Source organism: Pleurodeles waltl, chromosome 9 (genome assembly GCF_031143425.1).
Source record: "Pleurodeles waltl isolate 20211129_DDA chromosome 9, aPleWal1.hap1.20221129, whole genome shotgun sequence".
NCBI lineage: Eukaryota > Metazoa > Chordata > Amphibia > Caudata > Salamandridae > Pleurodeles > Pleurodeles waltl.
In genome coordinates this window covers 670,143,078-670,164,397 of record NC_090448.1, presented here as the reverse complement: position 1 = coordinate 670,164,397, position 21,320 = coordinate 670,143,078, and positions in this window count along the sequence as shown.

The following is a 21,320-nucleotide window of genomic DNA, read 5'->3' as shown; positions in this document are numbered from 1 at the left end:
GGAAAAAATTGAACAGGTATGCATCTATTCTCATAGCCATTAAATATATGAATCACTTGTCCAGAAAAATGTGGCAAATGCCAAAAATAGATTTTTAAATGTTTTTGGTAGCCTGGGGAATAATTTAGGAAAGAATAAAGGAGTGAACTACTAGCAGGTGACTGAGGGCACTGGGAGGGAAGGGAAACACACCTTGTCATGCCGCTGCGGCCGCGGCCGCAGGCTCAGGTCGCCGCGACGCGGCACTCCATACATACCGCGGCTGGCGCGCGGACTGCGGGGGACGCCGCGGCTGGTGCGCAGGCCGCGGGGGACGCCGTGGCCGGCGCCCAGGCTGAGGGTGCCTCAAGGAGCCTGCTTAGGGGTCGCGGCCCGCGCCGCGCCCCTTTCTTTAAGTTCTGCCATAAAGGCAGACGTGGCAGGGCTTGAGACCCCGAGTGGGTTTCGGGCCTGGCCGCGTGTAGCGCATTATGCGCGTTTACATCTATCTTCCTGCATTCTGCTTTCACATCTGCTCACCACTTACCAATGTCCCCAGTCAAAAGCCGAACCCTTGCACATGGTGGTATTTTTGTACCTGCCTTTTCCTTTCCCAGAATGCTGACCACTTTCTCTCTTCCCAGCATGCTTTGTTTCCTCTTTTTTAGGTACATGTACCTGATTCACTATGGCTTTCTTTTCCCCAATCCAAGATGGTGGTATTTCTACTTCCTGTTTCCTACTTCCTGCCTAGGGGTATATAAGGGGAATTCAGCTGCTTGTTCATTGCGTTGCAACACTCCTTGGTGGTAGTCACGCTCTGATTGATTTCTTCCTGCGAATCCAGTGTTTCCTGACCTGTCTTTGTTCTCCAGTCTTCCTGATCTTCAGTCCTAACGCCTTGGTGTCCTCCTTTCGTTTCAGGGAGTTCCTGTGGAGGTTTTTTACCCTACTGGGGTTTTTCCTCTGGGACTCCTTCTGGAGGGCACGGACTGTAGTGGTTTGCTTTTGCCAAACAGCACCGTGGCTACCGGAAGGGGTCGCCCCTACCTCGGACAGAGCAGAACCTGCCGGAACCGGGGCCGTTCCCCTACGCTTCTCAACTTCGACGGTAAGCCCATTGAAAACCGTGACAGATTGCAACGCCAAGAACTCCAGTTGCAGTCCGGTATCATGGATAATCCAGTGGCAAACATGGAACCTACGAGCCAGACCCTGCTTATGACAATACAACAACAGGTTCAAGAACTCCAACAGTTACGTACTGAAAATACCGTCTATCGACAAGCCTTTGCATCCAGGACCACAGATGTCCCCTCAGTAGCTGCCACAACACCTCGTTTTTCCGGGGATCCTAACAAATTAAAAGAATTCATGGATGCCTTGACGGTTTACTTTGCCTTTCGCCCCTCGCAATTTGTACAAGACAAGACCAAGGTGGGGTATTTGATTAGTGCCTTATCGGGGCCAGCCTTGGCTTGGGCCACTCCTCTAGTAACCAGAAACGATCCCTGCCTATCTAATTATTCCACCTTTATCACTACTTTTAAACAGATGTTTGAACGCCCTGGACTCGAGGCGTCAGCAGAAGAAGCTCTTTGCGAAGTCCAACAAGGGAATCAAGATGTATTACAATACATCACCCATTTCAGACAATTAGCAGCTGAAACAACCTGAGTGGAACGTACCTTGGTGACACTGTTCCGTAGAGGTCTCAGAGAGGACATTAAAGATGAACTGGTGCACTCTGCTAGAATAGAGAACCTTAAAGGATTGATGGACCAAGCTCTGACGATAGAATATCGGTTGAATGAACGAAGAATGGAGAAAAAGAAGAGTCGTTTGCCATCTCACTCAGTACCGTCTCGTTCCCTCTCTCATCGTACCGAGGAAGTCCGTCCTGAACCTAAGGGGAGTACCGAGGAAGAACCAATGCAGATTGACACGGCTCGAGGACCTTTATCAGCCAGTGAAAGAGAACATAGACGAAGGAAGGGGCTTTGTCTATATTGTGGTGCAGCTGGTCACCTAATTCGCACTTGCCCCATTCGTCCAACCAAGCCCTTGGGAAACGCCAACTCCCGTCCTCAGTAAGAAGGGTGAGGACGGGATATCGTGACATACCTTCTATTTGCTCTTCCAGGGAGGAAGGAACTGCTCTTTTTCTCTTACCAGTTATCCTTCATCTAACTGATGGCCGGGAAGAAAGAACCTTGGCCTTATTGGACTGCGGAGCCAGTGGCATCTATTTAGATGAAGCCTGGGCCAAAGAACGACAGATAGCACGAATACCTAAGGAAGTACCAGAACAGGTACACACCGTGGATGGATCACTCTTGGCCTCTGGACCTGTACAATATACCACCTACCTGCTGTCTACAGTTTGGAAAACACCAAGAAAATCTTTTGTTTGATTTAATTTCATCACCACACCACGTCATGATCCTGGGAATTCCATGGCTCACACGGCACAATCCTTACATCAACTGGGAAACAAAAACCATTTCCTTGTCCTCTCACTTTTGCCAGCACCACTGCTATCACGCCGGGGATTATTGGTCCCCAAAAGGTCTCTCAGCAGCACCTCCTAAGGTGGGATGCTCCATTAACGTCCTACAGGGAGTTCCCAGGCATTATCAGGAATATGCCGATGTATTCCAGAAGCCAGAAAAACCTGAACTGCCACCCCACAGAGAATACGACTGTACCATTCCTTTAGAACCAGATACAGTGGTTCCTTTTGGGCGGATGTACTCTCTCACAGAACCGGAGAAACAGATTCTGAAGGAGTACCTTGATGAGAACCTACAAAGCAGTTGATTACTCCCTCTTCTTCACCCGCCGGGGCTCCTCTTTTCTTTGTACCAAAGAAAACTAAAGACTTGCGTCCTTGTATCGATTTCAGAGGGTTAAACAAGATCACTATTAAAGATCGGTATCCGTTACCCCTCATAAAGGACATCTTAGAAGCAGCCAGAGGAGCAAAGAGATTCACCAAGCTGGATCTCCGAGGAGCCTACCATCTTCTAAGAATAAGAGAAGATGATGAGTGGAAGACCGCCTTTAGAACACCTTTTGGTCACTACGAATATAGAGTAATGCCATTCGGGCTCACTAATGCCCCTTCCATTTTTCAAAGGTTCATGGATTCTATCTTTTCTGATCTTTTGCAACAAACAGTGGTGGTGTATCTTGACGATATTCTAATCTTTTCTGTTCATCCAGAGGAACATTCCAAGCATGTTCGCCAAGTCTTAGAGAGACTCCGACAACACCATTTGTTCTGCAAACCTGAAAAATGCGAATTTGATCAGACGGAAGTAAAATACTTGGGAAATTGCATAAACCAGACCGGAGTCGCCATGGATTCAGACAATGTGCAGGCTATATTGAATTGGCCATCTCCTTCTTCCATCAAGGAGACTCAGTGTTTTTTGGGACTAGCCAACTTCTATCGACAGTTCATAGCAGACTTTGCCCAGAGAACCAGCTATATTACTCAAACCCTTAAAAAAGAACATCTAAAGAAGGGTTTTTGTTGGACACAAGACGCAGAGATAGCCTTCCAGGAATTAAAGAAAGCCTTTATTCAAGCCCCTATCCTACGACACCCAGACACCAGCAAACAATTCATTGTTGTCGCAGACGCCTCAGAAAGGGCCATCGGAGCTGCCCTATTGCAAAGACAAGACGATGATGATTTAGAGCACCCTGTATTTTACCTATCACACATTTTATCTGATTCCGAGCGGAACTATTCTGTGTTAGAACGTGAATTACTCGCCTTAAAAACCGCGTGCACAGAATGGAGACACTTTTTGATGGGATCAAAGGAACCTTTTGAAGCCCGGACAGATCACAGAAATCTACAATGCTTAAGAAACTTTCAGTGTCAAAATAGCCGGCAGGCTCGATGGGCTTTCTTTTTCAGCCAATATGACTTCTATATCACTTACATCCCTGGTTCTCAGAACATCCTGGCGGATGCCTTGTCCTGACGTTATCCTGAGTGCAGCGATTCTACTGTTCAGAACTTATTTGACAACGACAAGATCATTGGGGTAGCACAAACTTTTTTAGACCAAGTCAAGTCCGAATATGCCCGTCTAGACGAAACAGAGCTGAATAAGTTGCGTCCGCAACTGCATACAGATCATGGCTATTATTATCATGACAAGGCCCTGTTTCTACCCACTAAAGTAGTACAAACTAAAGCTTTACATATGTGCCATGATTCCCCTATCGCAGGTCATCGAGGAATGAAAGCTACCCAAGAACTTTTGCTTCGCTCCTTCTGGTGGCCAACTCTCAAGGCTGATACTGAGGCATATGTATCATCTTGTCCTATATGTGCTCAAACCAAGACACCCCGTACCAGACCAGTAGGATTACTCCGCCCATTACCAGTTCCCCCAGGCCCATGGCACACTATCTCCACAGATTTTATGTGCGCATTACCTTCCTCAATGGGAAACCACGTAATAATGGTAACCGTGGACTCCTTCACCAAAATGGCTCACTTCTCGGCCTTAAGAAAGTTACCAACGGCAAAAGAATTGGGTCAAATCTTTACTCAAGAAATCTTTCGACTTCATGGGTTACCTCAGGTCATTATATCGGATAGGGGTCCTCAATATATCTCCCGATTCTGGAATCAATTTTGTAAGACCTTGGGAATCAAGGTGGCCTTATCATCCGGGTTCCACCCTCAAACCAACGGACAGACGGAACGACTCAATCAAGGTCTCGGACAGTATTTACGTAGCTTCTGCAATGCTACACAGAGTAATTGGGCTACCTATTTACCGCTTGCAGAATTCTCCTATAACAACTCCCTACACAGTGCCTCGAAGGTCTCTCCTTTCTATGGCTCCTACGGTTTCCATCCCAAGGCCTTTCCAACTCCCCTGAGAGATAATTCCAATCTTCCTGCCATCTCCTCCTATGTTCGACAGCTACGGGGTATACCACGAGTTATCCATTCCAACCTTGTGGCCACTAAGTCCCGCATGAAAAAGATAGCAGATAGGAGACGCTGTGCGGCTCCTCAATATCGGGTTCATGACAAGGTCTGGCTCTCCTCTAGATTCCTACCTCTCCGACTCACTCAGAACAAATTCAAACCTCGTTTTTATGGTCCCTTCCTAATTCTCAAAAAGATCAACCCAGTGTCTGTGCGTCTTCGTCTGCCCCGGACGTGGAAGATCCACCCTGTGTTTCACGTCTCTCAACTGAAACCTTACCGTCCTGATCCTTTTCATAGGCACTTACCCTGTCCACCTCCTCTGTTGGTTAATAATGTGCCTGAGTACGAGGTCCAGGAAATCTGTGACTCTCGGTTATTCCATGTGCGCCTCCAATATCTTATTCATTGGAAAGGATACCCTATGAGTGAGTGTTCTTGGGAGGATGCCTCTTCAGTTCATGCCCCTCTTTTGGTCCGTCGCTTTTTTCAACTCTTCCCTCACAAACCTGGGGCCTCGGGGGGGCATACTGTCATGCCGCGGCGGCCGCGGCTCTTGCAGCGGCCGCGGCCGCAAGCTCAGGTCGCCGCAGCGCGGCACTCCATACATACCGCGGCTGGCGCGCGGACCGCGGGGGACGCCGCGGCTGGCGCGCAGGCCGCGGGGGACACCGCGGCTGGTGCGCAGCCCGAGGGGGACGCCGCGGCCGGCGCGCAGGCTGCGGGTGCCTCAAGGAGCCTGGTTAGGGGTCGCGGCCTGCGCCGCGCCCCTTTCTTTAAGTTCGGCCATAAAGGCAGACGCGGCAGGGCTTGAGACCCCCGAGTGGGTTTCGGGCCTGTCCGCGTGTAGCGCATTATGCGCGTTTACATCTATCTCCCTGCATTCTGCTTTCACATCTGCTCACCACTTACCAATGTCCCCAGTCAAAAGCCGAACCCTTGCACATGGTGGTATTTTTGTACCTGCCTTTTCCTTTCCCAGAATGCTGACCACTTCCTCTCTTCCCAGCATGCTTTGTTTCCTCTTTTTTAGGTGTATGTACCTGATTCACTATGGCATTCTTTTCCCCAATCCAAGATGGTGGTATTTCTACTTCCTGTTTCCTACTTCCTGCCTAGGGGTATATAAGGGGAATTCAGCTGCTTGTTCATTGCGTTGCAACACTCCTTGGTGGTAGTCACGCTCTGATTGATTTCTTCCTGCGAATCCAGTGTTTCCTGACCTGTCTTTGTTCTCCAGTCTTCCTGATCTTCAGTCCTAACGCCTTGGTGTCCTCCTTTCGTTTCAGGGAGTTCCTGTGGAGGTTTTTTACCCTACTGGGGTTTTTCCTCTGGGACTCCTTCTGGAGGGCACAGACTGTAGTGGTTTGCTTTTGCCAAACAGCACCGTGGCTACAGGAAGGGGTCGCCCCTACCTCGGACAGAGCAGAACCTGCCGGAACCGGGGCCGTTCCCCTACGCTTCTCAACTTCGACGGTAAGCCCATTGAAAACCGTGACACACCTTGTTTTTGGTTTGCAATGCATTGAAAACTTTGTAAATGCTGCATTAACTGATGCAGATGTACATTGCACAAACAACACTGTTGTACTGCCGAATTGAACCATACTGCAGTTAGGTCATGGCGTGGGTGACTTAATGCCATGGCCAGGGAAGTGATGAATGATGATGGGTGGGAGCATAAATATCTACCTTGCTTAACAAATACAGTGAGTGAAGGGAGTAGACAGAAAGTTTTTTTTTAAAACTCACTTTGAACCAAAGCTTTGATAACCAAGCAAAATAAGCAAGGTAGGTGAACACGTCCCTTTCCAGAAGACCTCCCTTATTTCTACATCCAAGCAATTATCTATTCATCCTTTCATTGTCCTAATCAGTTTTTGATATCCACCATTTAAGCTTTACATTCTCTTGTCCAGTATTTCACCATTTCAATCCATCCATCCATCCATATATCCATCTATCCACCCTTTCAACCATCCTTTCACCGATCCATCCATTTACCCATGCATCATTTGTTATCTATCCTTTAACCCACTCAAGCATCCTTTTACCCATCCACCCTTCACCCACCCACTCATCATTTTACTTATATACCCATGCATCCATTCTTTCACCCACCCATGCATCTCCTATCACCCACCTGTGCATCCTGTCACCCACCCACACATCATTTCACTCATACAGTTTCACCTATCCGGTCTTTTAATTGTCCATCATTCTTTCCCTTTTAGATCAACCTGTCATTTGTACCATTCATTATGAACTTTTATGTGCTGAGTCACAGATAGAAGAGGCCATTAAGAACTTAACCCCCACTGTAGTTGCTAAAGCCGGCGGTTCACAATGCTCTTGCAACGAGTATATTAGTAATTGTCAATAAGCAAGCAATGTGACTTATCAGTGCCTGTCCCTTTTGTTACTGGTTCTCTCCCTCCAACCCCCGACCTGTCTGGCACACTAGGGCTGCTGCTGGCCACGGCACTGGTGGTCAGTGTGGCTGGAAAAAACATTACACATTTAAGACGCCAGATGCGACTTCCCTTGTTATTACTTTTTTAAAACATATTCAACAAAATGCAACCACAATAGATCACTACAGTTCTATCTTCCTCTATCATTCACTTTAGAAATTTTGTTGGTTAGCTAGAAAAAGCCAGGTAGTCAAGTCAAGCCAAGCACTAACATTTCGTAATGGAGGGCAGAGCTAAATCACTGAAGAGCAATGAAGGGGTGGAATAATTGGTCAATCAGTGACGTATGGTGAGGTCTTGGTTGCAAGTGCAATGGGACTGTCCTTATACTGCTTTCCAGCCATGCTGCACTGTCATCAAAATTGCTGGTATGGTATAATACTGTAAATATTAATACTAATACATACAGCGCAACATTGGGGGGCTCCACCATGATCATGGCCACTTTCTCATTTTACTGTTTGAGCATGAGCACGAAAAAGAATGCAGTCTCAACAAACATGCATAGAAAAGCATACTTGGGCATGCAGTCTTCATGGTGGAATGCCTGTCCCAGAATCTATTTGCTTAGTCTCACAGTACTAGTTCACAAGAAGATATTAAAGGGAAGAGTGAAAGTTTACTATCAAAGGAGAAAAAAAGCTACAGGCTAGTGCAGATAGATGAAAGTCAGCTATAGAAACATGAAGTATAGAAAAAAAACTAAGATAATGCAGGGATAATAAGAATTTAGCAAAACATAGATAGAATGAAGATAAGTAGAAAAAAAAGAGCCAGGCATAGTAAAAAGAGGAAAAATTATTCTAAATGGGGAGAGGTAAAAGCTAAGGAAATGATAGAAATATAGCAGAAGGACTTACTGGGGTCAGCAGATCCACAGGGTGCCGCACTGGTGGTGGCACCCCCGTCTCTCTGCCCTCCGAAACCCTCTTCTAGCCCTTCTGCACTGAGGTAAGTTATGAAGGAGAAAAAAAAAATAGATTAGTGGCACAATTAATTTCCCCAAAAATATTTTGACAGGCAAATGCAGTAACATTGTACTTTTCTAAATCAGATCACCTATAGTAGTAGTATTGAGTTGACCTATTTTTAACTTCCAAAACCTAAGCCCTATTCCAAATATCCTAAACTACATTTGGAACTCCTAATGCATTGCAAGAAATGATCTTTACTTCTCAGCCATGTTTGATGGGCCAACTCCATCTCCGTTTTCAGTGCACAGATGCATAATACACATCAGTGGGAGATTGCGCTTGGGACAATATGAGCTACATAAAGAAAGGCACAGAGACTGCTAACTTCCTGATATTACTTACTACTACTATCACTGTCAGAGGAGTCTGCCTGGCTTCTTAAATAATCAGCCTAAGCGAACATAAGAGGTGGATGAATCTGAGAGGGGAGGATTGAAAAGATTAAGAGTGAATTTAAAACACGGTCCAGCATCATGCACAGAACGCAAGAAAACAAAATGGCTGCTCACATGCATACCCTGTGGTGTTGTTCGGGAGAGTGATGTAAGGCTTTCAACAATTGCCTACAAGTACACCAGCAGTTAGTGTCAAACCACCCTGATCTATATTTATTAGTTTTGATAGATGTTCTGATAAGACCAAGTTTCGTGCCATTTGGTATAGTTAGAAATGGTGATCTAACATCATTATCGCTAGAGGAAGTGTCAAAACATATTTCAATAGCGCCCTTGAGGGTGGTAAGTGATTTGCTAAAAGGTTATCCGAGCTCACATAGGACCATTTGAACAGAGTATTACTACAAGTTTCAAGCAATGAATTATCAATCGAAGGTCCCACATAAGTATTATGACTTATAAACTCCCACTTAAGTAATATAGACTAAGGAGGATGATTGCTGTCATATATCTGGTGTGTTTCAAAGCCCTCTAAATGTGTTGACAATTGTTGCAACACAATATAAATTCTATAACAAAAAAATAACCACCCAAAAAAAAGGAAAGATGGTGAACATACTTCATTAGCAAAGCTAAGGTTACTTTTTTGCAGTAAGTTATTCAGCAACAAACCAAACCTGCAATGAGTAAAATTAGTTAAATCATCATTATGGCAATTAGTCATGCCGCAAATAGCTTTGGCTAGGTAACAACAAGGACAAACATTAATATCACCACCATATCACACAAAAGTCCTTCCTCTCTTTGTTACACATTTATTCTGAATCTGATTCAAAGTACAACAAAGCTGAATTAATATCGGAAACAGGTATATTGTGATAAAAATTAACAACAACTAGACTGACATTCAAATAAATATCACAAATAATAATCAGATAATAACATGAAAAAGTTTCAAACTTTACAGTGTTGTGAGGCAACCAATTAGACAGATAAATACCCAGCCCACTCTTAGATCTGCCAGCTGAAACCACTACAGCTGCTGTATAAAAAGTCTTAAAACCATTTACATGAATAGGATCCAAGGGCAAATTCTCATGGAAACAAAGAGACAAGAAATTTGACACAAACTCCATCTAGGGCCAAAGTAGCAACTTGGTGCAATGGCCCGCCAAATTCCAACTAAGAATACTATGGTCAGAAGGGTATTCTGTAGTTAATAACTCTTAATTAACATCTGAAGATGAGCGGTCAAGGGGAGTTAAAAAGTTACTGTGGCAGACTTGGAATCAAACGGGTGGGTGGTTGAGATAAAGCCGGGACTGGCTGTGGGTGACCTGATTGCAGTAGGCCTATTCCGTCTAACTCAGACAAAGGGAAGAAACAATTCTGTGAGGTTATAGAAGGGTGACATCCCAATTCCATGTCATTAACTTGCACCGTTTTTGCGAGGATCCCTCTCTATGGAGCAGATGGACGATAGAAAATGCCCAAAGGGAAAGCAACCACTGTTTGTGGAAATTGAGAGTAATTAGCTTGAGCTCCATGCAAGATGGATTGTGCCAAAAATGGAGTCTTAAAGGTCATCACTATACAGTCACCAGATAGAGATTTAGTTGTCTTGCCAATCCAGCCTACCCTTCGAACCATGTTCAGGTCCTTGAATACACCCTGATTTAAACCTGTTTTCTAGCCCACCCAGTGTAGTGACTATTTCTGAAGCTCTCTCATGATTCTGAATCATGCTCTCTGAGTTCTAACACATTTCCTAAAACAACAACATAGGGTGTAGCTTCAGGTACAGATTTTCCTGTGGAGCTTAGTTAACTGAGTTGTATGAACTGACCATGTGATTGACAGGTTGGTTATTTGAACCTATGCTTTGGAGGGTGTGGTTGTTTTTGCTGGTTGCAGGCGAAGGACGAGGTCTTCCCTGTGTGATGGGTTGAGTGTGAAATCATCCCTGTAGACGTAGTGGCAGAAGGTTGTTGGGCAGGCAGAGAGGCAGTTGCAAACGAGGGGAAACACTTTGCCATCCTTTGAATGAAATCAAGACAACTAGCATTGGCTTTTTCTATTAATGCAAGCATAGAGGGTAAATAATCCAAAGTAACTTTCACCATTGCCTCAACTGACTGAACAAGATTGAAAAGGTGGTTAAAGTCCTCCATAGTTGGAATAGTTGGTGTAGAGAATTAGTTTTTTTACCTTTGCTAGGCACAGATTTACTGGGCTTTTTTACAGTGCTAATCACAGATGGCAAAGCTGCCCTTTCATGGGCTAGGATTGTGTCCAAAGTCGTCACAATATCAATAGGGGGCTCAGGGATCCTCACACGCTTAGGGGGGGATCACTATGGGATTCAGGCAGAGATGCAGGCATTACAGAGTCACATGTATATTGTACACAGCCATTGGATATAGGGTTAGAAATTACATCCAAACCAAGCTGGTTAGAAGCGCAGAGAGCAATCAAAGAAACTGAGGCAGGAGAGCGCGAGGGGCTATTGATACCACTAATACTACTTCCATATGTTCCCAAACTCAGTCAAAATACATAAGTGCATGCCTTGGTTGCGGGCTTAGACCTTCGCTTAACTGTTAATACAAGGCTGCAAAATAACATCATGTTGTCAAGAAAGCACTTTCGTGGCACACTACTTGATCCATAGTACAAAAAAAGGCCACTTTCATTCTTTTTCTGAAAGGGTTGTTTCACAATACAAGAGGTGAACTGTTGAGCAAGCAGGAGAACTAGAAGAAGAACGGCTGGATGTTAGAGTTGCACTCTGAAGTTCTGGGGTGCCGCCTTCAACTTCTAGAGAGGGCAGCCTTGTCTCACAGTAGCAAACACCAGCAACAACCACAACAACAGAAACAGAAGGATTGGCTCCAACCTCTGCACCGGCTTGGTTTCAAGTGACAGATCTTGAGTCCAGTGCAGAGGCGAAGGCAAGAGAGGTCAAGCAAGTAGCAGCATCAATGACCATTTAGAGGATGTTCCAGGAGTATCTGGATGATTCAACAGAGGTCAGAGTGGATCATAACCCATTGGTGCATTGGCATGGGAAGATGCCCCAATGGCCAGAGCTCAGCAGGCTGGCAATATAGTATCTGGCTTGTCCGGTAGCCAGTGTGTCTCCTGAGCGTGTGTTTAGTGCAGCTGATGAAGTGGTCGTAGTGTGACGGACCAGCCTCTCTCCTCAAAATATGGAGAGATCAACCGTGATCAAACGAACCAACATTTTATACCCCACAATTACACTGTTCCTAAAACAGCACAGGAGTAGGAGGAAGATTGGGCAGAATCAAGTGTGTTAGCTGTAGCTGACAACTTCTGGGTGAACCACCTGAGTTTGAGGACAAACTCTATGTCCCTGAGTATGCCACCATAGTACTTTTTAATTATTTATTGTCAAACTTTTTCTTCGCCCAAAAAAAGATATAGCTAATGGAATATTAGTTTTGTGTCTGAGTTATGCTGCCCCACCATTTTTAGTCACATGTATGACTGTATTGGAGTTGCAACAGTGTGTAGTGAAGAAGCCTCCCCATTTCCTTCAGGGCATTGGAGACAACGCCCAACTCCCTCCTATGTCTATCCTTTTTTTGCTTCACCTTGCAGTGCTACCCCAGAAGATCATCAATTTACCGAACTGCTAAACTCCAATGTATTGTTTTCTTCAAAGAGGAGTTGCAATTGTGTACCTACCACCGTGATTGAATTGGAAGAGGTAACTATTGCACCAATGAGTGATGATATGTAATTGAGTGATTACGAATGATGATTGATGATTTATGTTGTGGCAGACAGTGAGGGTGTTCAACTAATTAGTAAACTTGATTTCGATTATTTGCAATGTTTGGAGCCTGATGGGTGATCATTTTTTGTGAAGGTGATTGGCCTTTTCAAACTTAGCAAAATGTACCTGCAGGGGCCACTCCTTTTGTCTCATTCTTCAGGGACCAGACCAGTCACTTTAGTTCACAAACACAAATCTACACAACAAAATACTCCAATTCTGTTTCTGTGCTTGTTCTTCAACAGCAGTGCAAGTCTATCTCACATGGGGTAGGACTGGGACGGAGACAGGAGTAGGATGGAAGGACTCAGGGCGAGACTACCTCAACAGCCAGAAGAAGGAACTTATTGACTTCAAAGGGAAACCATGATGATGATGACTCTGAGGTCTAGTATTCATCGCTGGACTGGAGAGGCAAATGTTACTGAGTGTGTGTGTTGCACTGCTAGCTCAAATGTAAAACTCCTCTGATCATATGTTCTTCCTGTACCTCTTAGTCTTCTTGGTACAATCCTCATGAAGCTTACCTTCCTTCTGACCTTCTCTTTGACTCTACAATACAGTTTCTGTTTACAATCCGCACTCCTTCTCCTCTCTTGCATGAATGAAAGGCGAAAGCTCAACACTCCTGCTTATCTTCCAGACCGGTTCAGCCAGGCACCCGAGAGTGAGGGACATTCTGAAAAGAGTGCAGTTGCCCTGCCCAATTTGGCAATACAGTATCATTTTACTTTAAACCATCATTTTGTAGAACTGTGTGGTTTCACTTCGCTTCTTCATAATTTGTATTTTTCATTCCTAGATGACAGAACATTTAGATTGATACTAACTTGGGTCACTAGGGTAGAGGGACTTTTGGCAATGCATTTAACAGAACTGTGTCATAATCATTCCTTCATTTCCTTCAACAGATTGATGATGGTATGTTGCTCATCATGCTGATTAATATTTTTGTTGTGTAGTGTTTGCCTTTGTTACACCTTTCCCCAAATCCCCTTTCCCATAAATTAATTGAACACCTTACCCTCTTTCCCCGGGCAGTGAGATTTATGGAGGTGTGACTTAATTTTACACCACAAAAGGATCACACACTTGGTGGGGCAGATGTGGTTCCTTTCCTTCCCTGTTAGCGCACGTGCCTGCTACTACTACTACTACCACCACCATAAGATGGCACCTTGGGAAACTCTGCTATAAGAAGACTGAGAGAGGTAGCTGCCCCACCCTTAATTTATTTAGGTAAGAAAATGATGGAGTGAAGGGAACTAGTTTAGTTAGTAACTAACCTCTTCTCAATATATTGTTTGTGTTCATCTATGTTTTTGTAGGGAATATAGGCAATGGCAATCCCCCATAGTGGTCAATATAGGTACAGAGGGTATGACTAACTGGTATACACTTTTTAAGCAGAGTTTTAAAAACCAGGCTATGCTAAAAGACAGCAGTGCAAAGTAAAACACCAAAGTAAAGATTTGAGCCATAAAGTAAAATAAATTATTCCCCTTTTTATTTTTTAACAATTATAAAACCCACTCTTTCCACCCACAACAGGCCCACGTCTCTCCCCAATCAAATCACCCCATCCCCAACCATTGTCCAGAGAGAACGTGAATGTCCCAACTAGTCCAAACCCTGGTGCCAACTCCCTTTCCCAACCTCTCCACCCACAACAAATGTACCTCCCACTAAAACAAAAATGGAAAAAGGGACTAAAAGAAGGTATTTTGCTGGTGGGTCCAGAGATCATTGAGGGTTCCCTCATTGTGTGCTACCCTGCGGTCCAGGAGCTCCAGATATTGCAGGGCGTGGTGCTGGAATATGCAGTGTGAGCGGAAGGTAGGGCAGCAGTGGTCCAACGTGGATGGGCAGCTGCCAGCTGGCGGGTCGCTTCCGATGTTGTTGCTGCTGAGAGGCCAGGGGCCCTGGCAGCTGGCTGAGGAACTGGGGCCTGCGGTCAATGCAGCTGCCTCGTCGTCCTCCTCCTCCTGCAGCCTCCAACCTCTGCTGTTGCAGCCGGGCCTTTATCTCCTGGTTTATAGTTGGTCCACCAGAAGAAGCTGTATCAAGAAAGGAAAAAAGGACAAACTGGAAACAGTTCTCTGTGCAAACACTTGTTTAATATTTTAGAGGCACAGTAGCATTGCATTGCTGGTCCCCTGGGGCCATCAGAATTTGATGTGACTCATTACGAGTCACAGGGCCTTTTTTTTTTACCAACACATGTCTCACTGTAATTGACAAATGTCTTAATGGAAAAAATTGAACAGGTATGCATCTATTCTCATAGCCATTAAATATATGAATCACTTGTCCAGAAAAATGTGGCACATGCCAAAAATAGATTTTTAAATGTTTTTGGTAGCCTGGGGAATAATTTAGGAAAGAATAAAGGAGTGAACTACTAGGAGGTGACTGAGGGCACAGGGAGGGAAGGGAAACACACCTTGTTTTTGGTTTGCAATGCATTGAAAACTTTGTAAATGCTGCATTAACTGATGCAGATGTACATTGCACAAACAACACTGTTGTACTGCCGAATTGAACCATACTGCAGTTAGGTCATGGCATGGGTGACTTAATGCCATGGCCAGGGAAGTGATGAATGATGATGGGTGGGAGCATAAATATCTACCTTGCTTAACAAATACAGTGAGTGAAGGGAGTAGACAGAAAGTTTAAAAAAAAACTCACTTTGAACCAAAGCTTTGATAACCAAGCAAAATAAGCAAGGTAGGTGAACACGTCCCTTTCCAGAAGACCTCCCTTATTTCTACATCCAAACAATTATCTATTCATCCTTTCATTGTCCTAATCAGTTTTTGATATCCACCATTTAAGCTTTACATTCTCTTGTCCAGTATTTCACCATTTCAATCCATCCATCCATCCATATATCCATCTATCCACCCTTTCAACCATCCTTTCACCGATCCATCCATTTACCCATGCATCATTTGTTATCTATCCTTTAACCCACTCAAGCATCCTTTTACCCATCCACCCTTCACCCACCCATTCATCATTTTACTTATATACCCATGCATCCATTCTTTCACCCACCCATGCATCTCCTATCACCCACCTGTGCATCCTGTCACCCACCCACACATCATTTCACTCATACAGTTTCACCTATCCGGTCTTTTAATTGTCCATCATTCTTTCCCTTTTAGATCAACCTGTCATTTGTACCATTCATTATGAACTTTTATGTGCTGAGTCACAGATAGAAGAGGCCATTAAGAACTTAACCCCCACTGTAGTTGCTAAAGCCGGCGGTTCACAATGCCCTTGCAACGAGTATATTAGTAATTGTCAATAAGCAAGCAATGTGACTTATCAGTGCCTGTCCCTTTTGTTACTGGTTCTCTCCCTCCAACCCCCGACCTGTCTGGCACACTAGGGCTGCTGCTGGCCACGGCACTGGTGGTCAGTGTGGCTGGAAAAAACATTACACATTTAAGACGCCAGATGCGACTTCCCTTGTTATTACTTTTTTAAAACATATTCAACAAAATGCAACCACAATAGATCACTACAGTTCTATCTTCCTCTATCATTCACTTTAGAAATTTTGTTGGTTAGCTAGAAAAAGCCAGGTAGTCAAGTCAAGCCAAGCACTAACATTTCGTAATGGAGGGCAGAGCTAAATCACTGAAGAGCAATGAAGGGGTGGAATAATTGGTCAATCAGTGACATATGGTGAGGTCTTGGTTGCAAGTGCAATGGGACTGTCCTTATACTGCTTTCCAGCCATGCTGCACTGTCATCAAAATTGCTGGTATGGTATAATACTGTAAATATTAATACTAATACATACAGCGCAACATTGGGGGGCTCCACCATGATCATGGCCACTTTCTCATTTTACTGTTTGAGCATGAGCACGAAAAAAAATGCAGTCTCAACAAACATGCATAGAAAAGCATACTTGGGCATGCAGTCTTCATGGTGGAATGCTTGTCCCAGAATCTATTTGCTTAGTCTCACAGTACTAGTTCACAAGAAGATATCAAAGGGAAGAGTGAAAGTTTACTATCAAAGGAGAAAAAAAGCTACAGGCTAGTGCAGATAGATGAAAGTCAGCTATAGAAACATGAAGTGTAGAAAAAAACCTAAGATAATGCAGGGATAATAAGAATTTAGCAAAACATAGATAGACTGAAGATAAGTAGAAAAAAAAGAGCCAGGCATAGTAAAAAGAGGAAAAATTATTCTAAATGGGGAGAGGTAAAAGCTAAGGAAATGATAGAAATATAGCAGAAGGACTTACTGGGGTCAGCAGATCCACAGGGTGCCGCACTGGTGGTGGCACCCCCGTCTCCCTGCCCTCCGAAACCCTCTTCTAGCCCTTCTGCACTGAGGTAAGATATAAAGGAGAAAAAAAAAAAAAGATTAGTGGCACAATTAATTTCCCCAAAAATATTTTGACAGGCAAATGCAGTAACATTGTACTTTTCTAAATCAGATCACCTATAGTAGTAGTATTGAGTTGACCCATTTTTAACTTCCAAAACCTAAGCCCTATTCCAAATTTCCTAAACTACATTTGGAACTCCTAATGCATTGCAAGAAATGATCTTTACTTCTCAGCCATGTTTGATGGGCCAACTCCATCTCCGTTTTCAGTGCACAGATGCATAATACACATCAGTGGGAGATTGCGCGTGGGACAATATGAGCTACATAAAGAAAGGCACAGAGAATGCTAACTTCTTGATATTACTTACTACTACTATCCCTGTCAGAGGAGTCTGCATGGCTTCTTAAATAATCAGCCTAAGCGAACATAAGAGGTGGATGAATCTGAGAGGGGAGGATTGAAAAGATTAAGAGTGAATTTAAAACACGGTCCAGCATCATGCACAGAACGCAAGAAAACAAAATGGCTGCTCACATGCATACCCTGTGGTGTTGTTCGCACGCAGATTCCAGTATGAGAATGAGTATGAGATCGTGCTCCTAAAAATCAGAAACATAGTGCAAACTGGCGTGCCGAGCAGCTCCGCCCACTTGTGGAATTCCATTGAATCTCACAGAGGTTTTTGGCTGCTCTGCAGAATCCCATATAGCAGAACTCCGAGGCATCTACTCCATGAGGAACTATCAGCAATTTGTTGTTTCTTTGATAGGTATCCGAGTATTTCTGGGGGCCAGTTACAATCATGCTCATTGAAACTCTGTTAAGCTCAAAGTATTGTGTGCCTTATATGTACTTGCTTTTTGAAAATGTGATGGTTTTCAACTGTTGTGATAAATTTCTTCTCTCTGAGGCTGGATCCAGCAGACGTAGACATCCACCCTCCACCTACCTGAAACACATCATAAAACACTTGATGGAAGCCAGCACTGCAACCACAAAATGCTGTGTTTCTTTTTCTTTCCTCCCCTTTCAATCCTTCAGAGGTCAGTGCACAAACTCATAGACAGACTGAAGATGAGGCTCAATGTAAGGGGAAGAGAGGAAGATAGGCATTGGATTTCTTCTACTATTATGAGTGTGGTAGCAAGGCCTGCATTTATAAATAGGTTTGCAGAAACTGAAAGTTCCCTATTGAGCATTAAAACTAATTTACAGAGGTCAAATCACCTAAATGGGCCACGCTGGATGGAGGATGCAAGCCAGGCACTTAGGTATTGGGTGCTCCTGGCTCGACATCACACTTAATCTTCCAAGCAGGTTTACAAAAGCTCCCAGTGCGCCAAGTTACTTCCCGTGGTCACAGTTTGGTGCAGGATTAGACCTTACCAATTAAACATTCACCAAGTTGAAAGATTAATGTTTTGGTTCAAATTTGAGAAAAAGTCAATGTCAGTTTTACTGAATCTACAACCTCTACTAGTCCTTCAGGACTACTTTTTATGTACCCAATACACCTAGCTCAGGCTTTCTGCTGTAAGGAACTCCCTTTAGGTTAGTGTGGGAAAGAGCCCTTCCTGCAGGGTTTTCCCCAACTTTTTGCCTTTCTCCTCCTATTTTTCTGACCTTCTTTTTGTTAGCTTCAGTGCTCTCGATACTTTACCACTGCTAATCAGTGCTAAAGTGCACATGCTTTCTCCCATAAAACTTGGTATGTTTGGCTTACACCTGTTTGGCATATTTAATGTACCTATAAGTCCCTTGTAAAGTGGTTTACCATATACCCAGGGCCTGTAAGTTAAATGCTCCTTGTGAGCCTGAAGCTCTGATTGCACCACCCATAGAAGTAGCCTTTCAAACCTGTCTCAGGCCTGCCACTGCTGTGCCTTCATGCACCATTTACTGTCACATTGACTTGCAAGGATACTGTGGCACTGTAAGAAGAGATCACCCTTGAGACTGCAGGTCTGGGGGTGCTGGTCTTCCCACCTATTGCTGCCTTCCCCAGATCCCCCCGAGTGCCCTTCCAGGGGCCCAGCATATGGTAAGCGTGCTTCTGCCCCTGGCCCTGCAGCTAGAGTGCCTGGCAAAAGCTGTATTTTGTAAGCTTTACTGGTGCAAAAACAAGCACATGGTGCGCATTCATCTTTTCTACTTGGTACATGAGTAGCACTTTTCTTTTCCTCAGCGTGGAAGGGAGCACTGTGTACAGGGTCGGCTTTAGGCCGGTGTGACCAGTTTGGCCGCACTGGGTGCTGACCTGGATGGGGGGAGTTCCTTGTGCAGCCAGTTTTCAGGAAGCAATAAAAATGTCATAATAACTCTTGTGATTAATGTTCCTGCTAGAGGGAGAGAGATGGAGTTTTGCCTAGTGGCAGTTTTGACTCACCATAAAGTAGCGCAGAGGGTTACCATGCCTGCTGCAAAGAACAGATCTGTGTTTTATGTGGATTAGTAAAGCCAGCTGTTACCAGTGCTTTAAAACAAATGAAATGTATGTGAGAGAGAGGCTCTGGGGAGATGAGGGGCAGTTCGCCTTGTGGTAGTGAGGGAATCCGAGGAGGAGGTCTGGGAGTGGGGGGGGGGGTAAAAAAGATTGTCACACCTGGCAGCCCGAGTGCTATAGCATTCTCTGGTTGTGTATTGCCAGGAAACGACATGTCCTGTCAGCTGGCACACTTGATACCCCGAGACATGAAGACTCATTACCACAGGCTCTTCGGTGGAGGCCCACCACTACTCCAGGCACTAGCCCTCCATCTGGCCAGAGTACAGTGCTTTATGTTACTGGTGAACTACACACTTTAATCAGATCCCTAGTGAGTTCTAAAGAGCACCAAGTTGGAGTTGTTGTGTCAGGACCAAGCTTCCTGGAAGGTGCACTTGATTGCTGCAGTGCTGAAGTGTAGCCAGCCATTTTTTACCGCCCCTTGATGATGGACTGTTGCAAGGGGGAAGTGAAGTCGGCGCAGCCCGGTTGTCAGGGAGGTTTAACGCGCCAGCGCTACCTTCCACCCCCTGGGATTGGAAGGACCTGTGCACCAGTGTTGAACGTAGCAGTATGCAGTTGCTCTGTGCCTCTGCCCCTTGTCATTTTTGTTTACATGCTGAGGATGACAAGTGTTTCCCTGCCCTCCTGAAGTGGGTGCATGCCCCCACCATATTTGGGGGCCATACCTTTAGTACTTCCTCCATAGCCGATTGTCGGGAGTTGGGTATTCCACAGAGGCCCCGTTTTCCACCAGAGAGTGGTTCTTGTGGTATCTAAAGATCAATTACTGTATTCCAGGTAATAGGTGCTTCGGGGGCTACTGCACCTGGCTGTCTCACCTCAAGTACACTTACCCAACCAAAAGCTCTGACTCCATCCTAACCCCACTAGTTGGGACACGGAGCCCATAGTGCCTGCAAGGGGTTATCATTACTGACACAAGTATGGGGGATAATTAGTGATTTAAGCAATTGGGGTGATACCTTGGGAACTATGTTTGTCATGACCAACTGGCTGCATGTTATGCCCTGACCATTTCTGTTATATGTCATTTTGGGTCATCTGAAGCCCAGGACGGTGAGTAGTCTTGCAGTAGCTATCTAATGTGCACAGTGGTTAAGATTCTTGTGTTTTATTAGTGTCTGATGTGATGCTATCATGTGTAATGTGGGGAGTTCCTTCTACATATATAAGACTATCATGAACTAACTCAGTTTTGGCATGATAGGCATAATAGTTCAAAATGATGACGCCTTGGTCTATGTTATAAATAAAATCTATAATATATTTATTTTTTTATATAACCCTGTGTAGAGTCTCTTTTATGGTGTATTTATTGTGTCATTGGTGTGAGTGTGTTGCTAAAATGCTTTACACATGACCCCTGGAGATAAGCCTGACTGCTCTGCTCCAAGCTACTAGGGGGTGAGCACAGGTTACCTGCGGTGTGTAACTAGCGTGCCTTGACTAGAGTGATGGGTTCTTCCTGGCTTAGGTGCACACCCTAGCCAACCTGAAACACAATTTCTAACAATTAGGAGGTATTCGCTTCACAGCAAACAGCGTCTTGAAGCAGACCGACCCAGCAGTGAGGCTTCCCAACAGATACACACCTAAATATTTCTGTTGCCAAGACAGGGAATTGGGTCTCCCTTGTTTTGAAACAAAGTAGGAGGGAGAGCCAAAGTACCCCCAGTTCTTAGCAGTTAGCAAAAAGGTCTTCCTAAAGTAGACAGGTGCTTCTTCTTTTGTACTAAGAAATAACCTTTAAAAGGGGAGCTGTCATACTGGTGGTAGATGACCCTAAATTAAGCTCTAAAAACTTTCAACCTATTTCAAACCACATTTAGTCCACAGTGACAATGTATCCGTGTCTCATGGT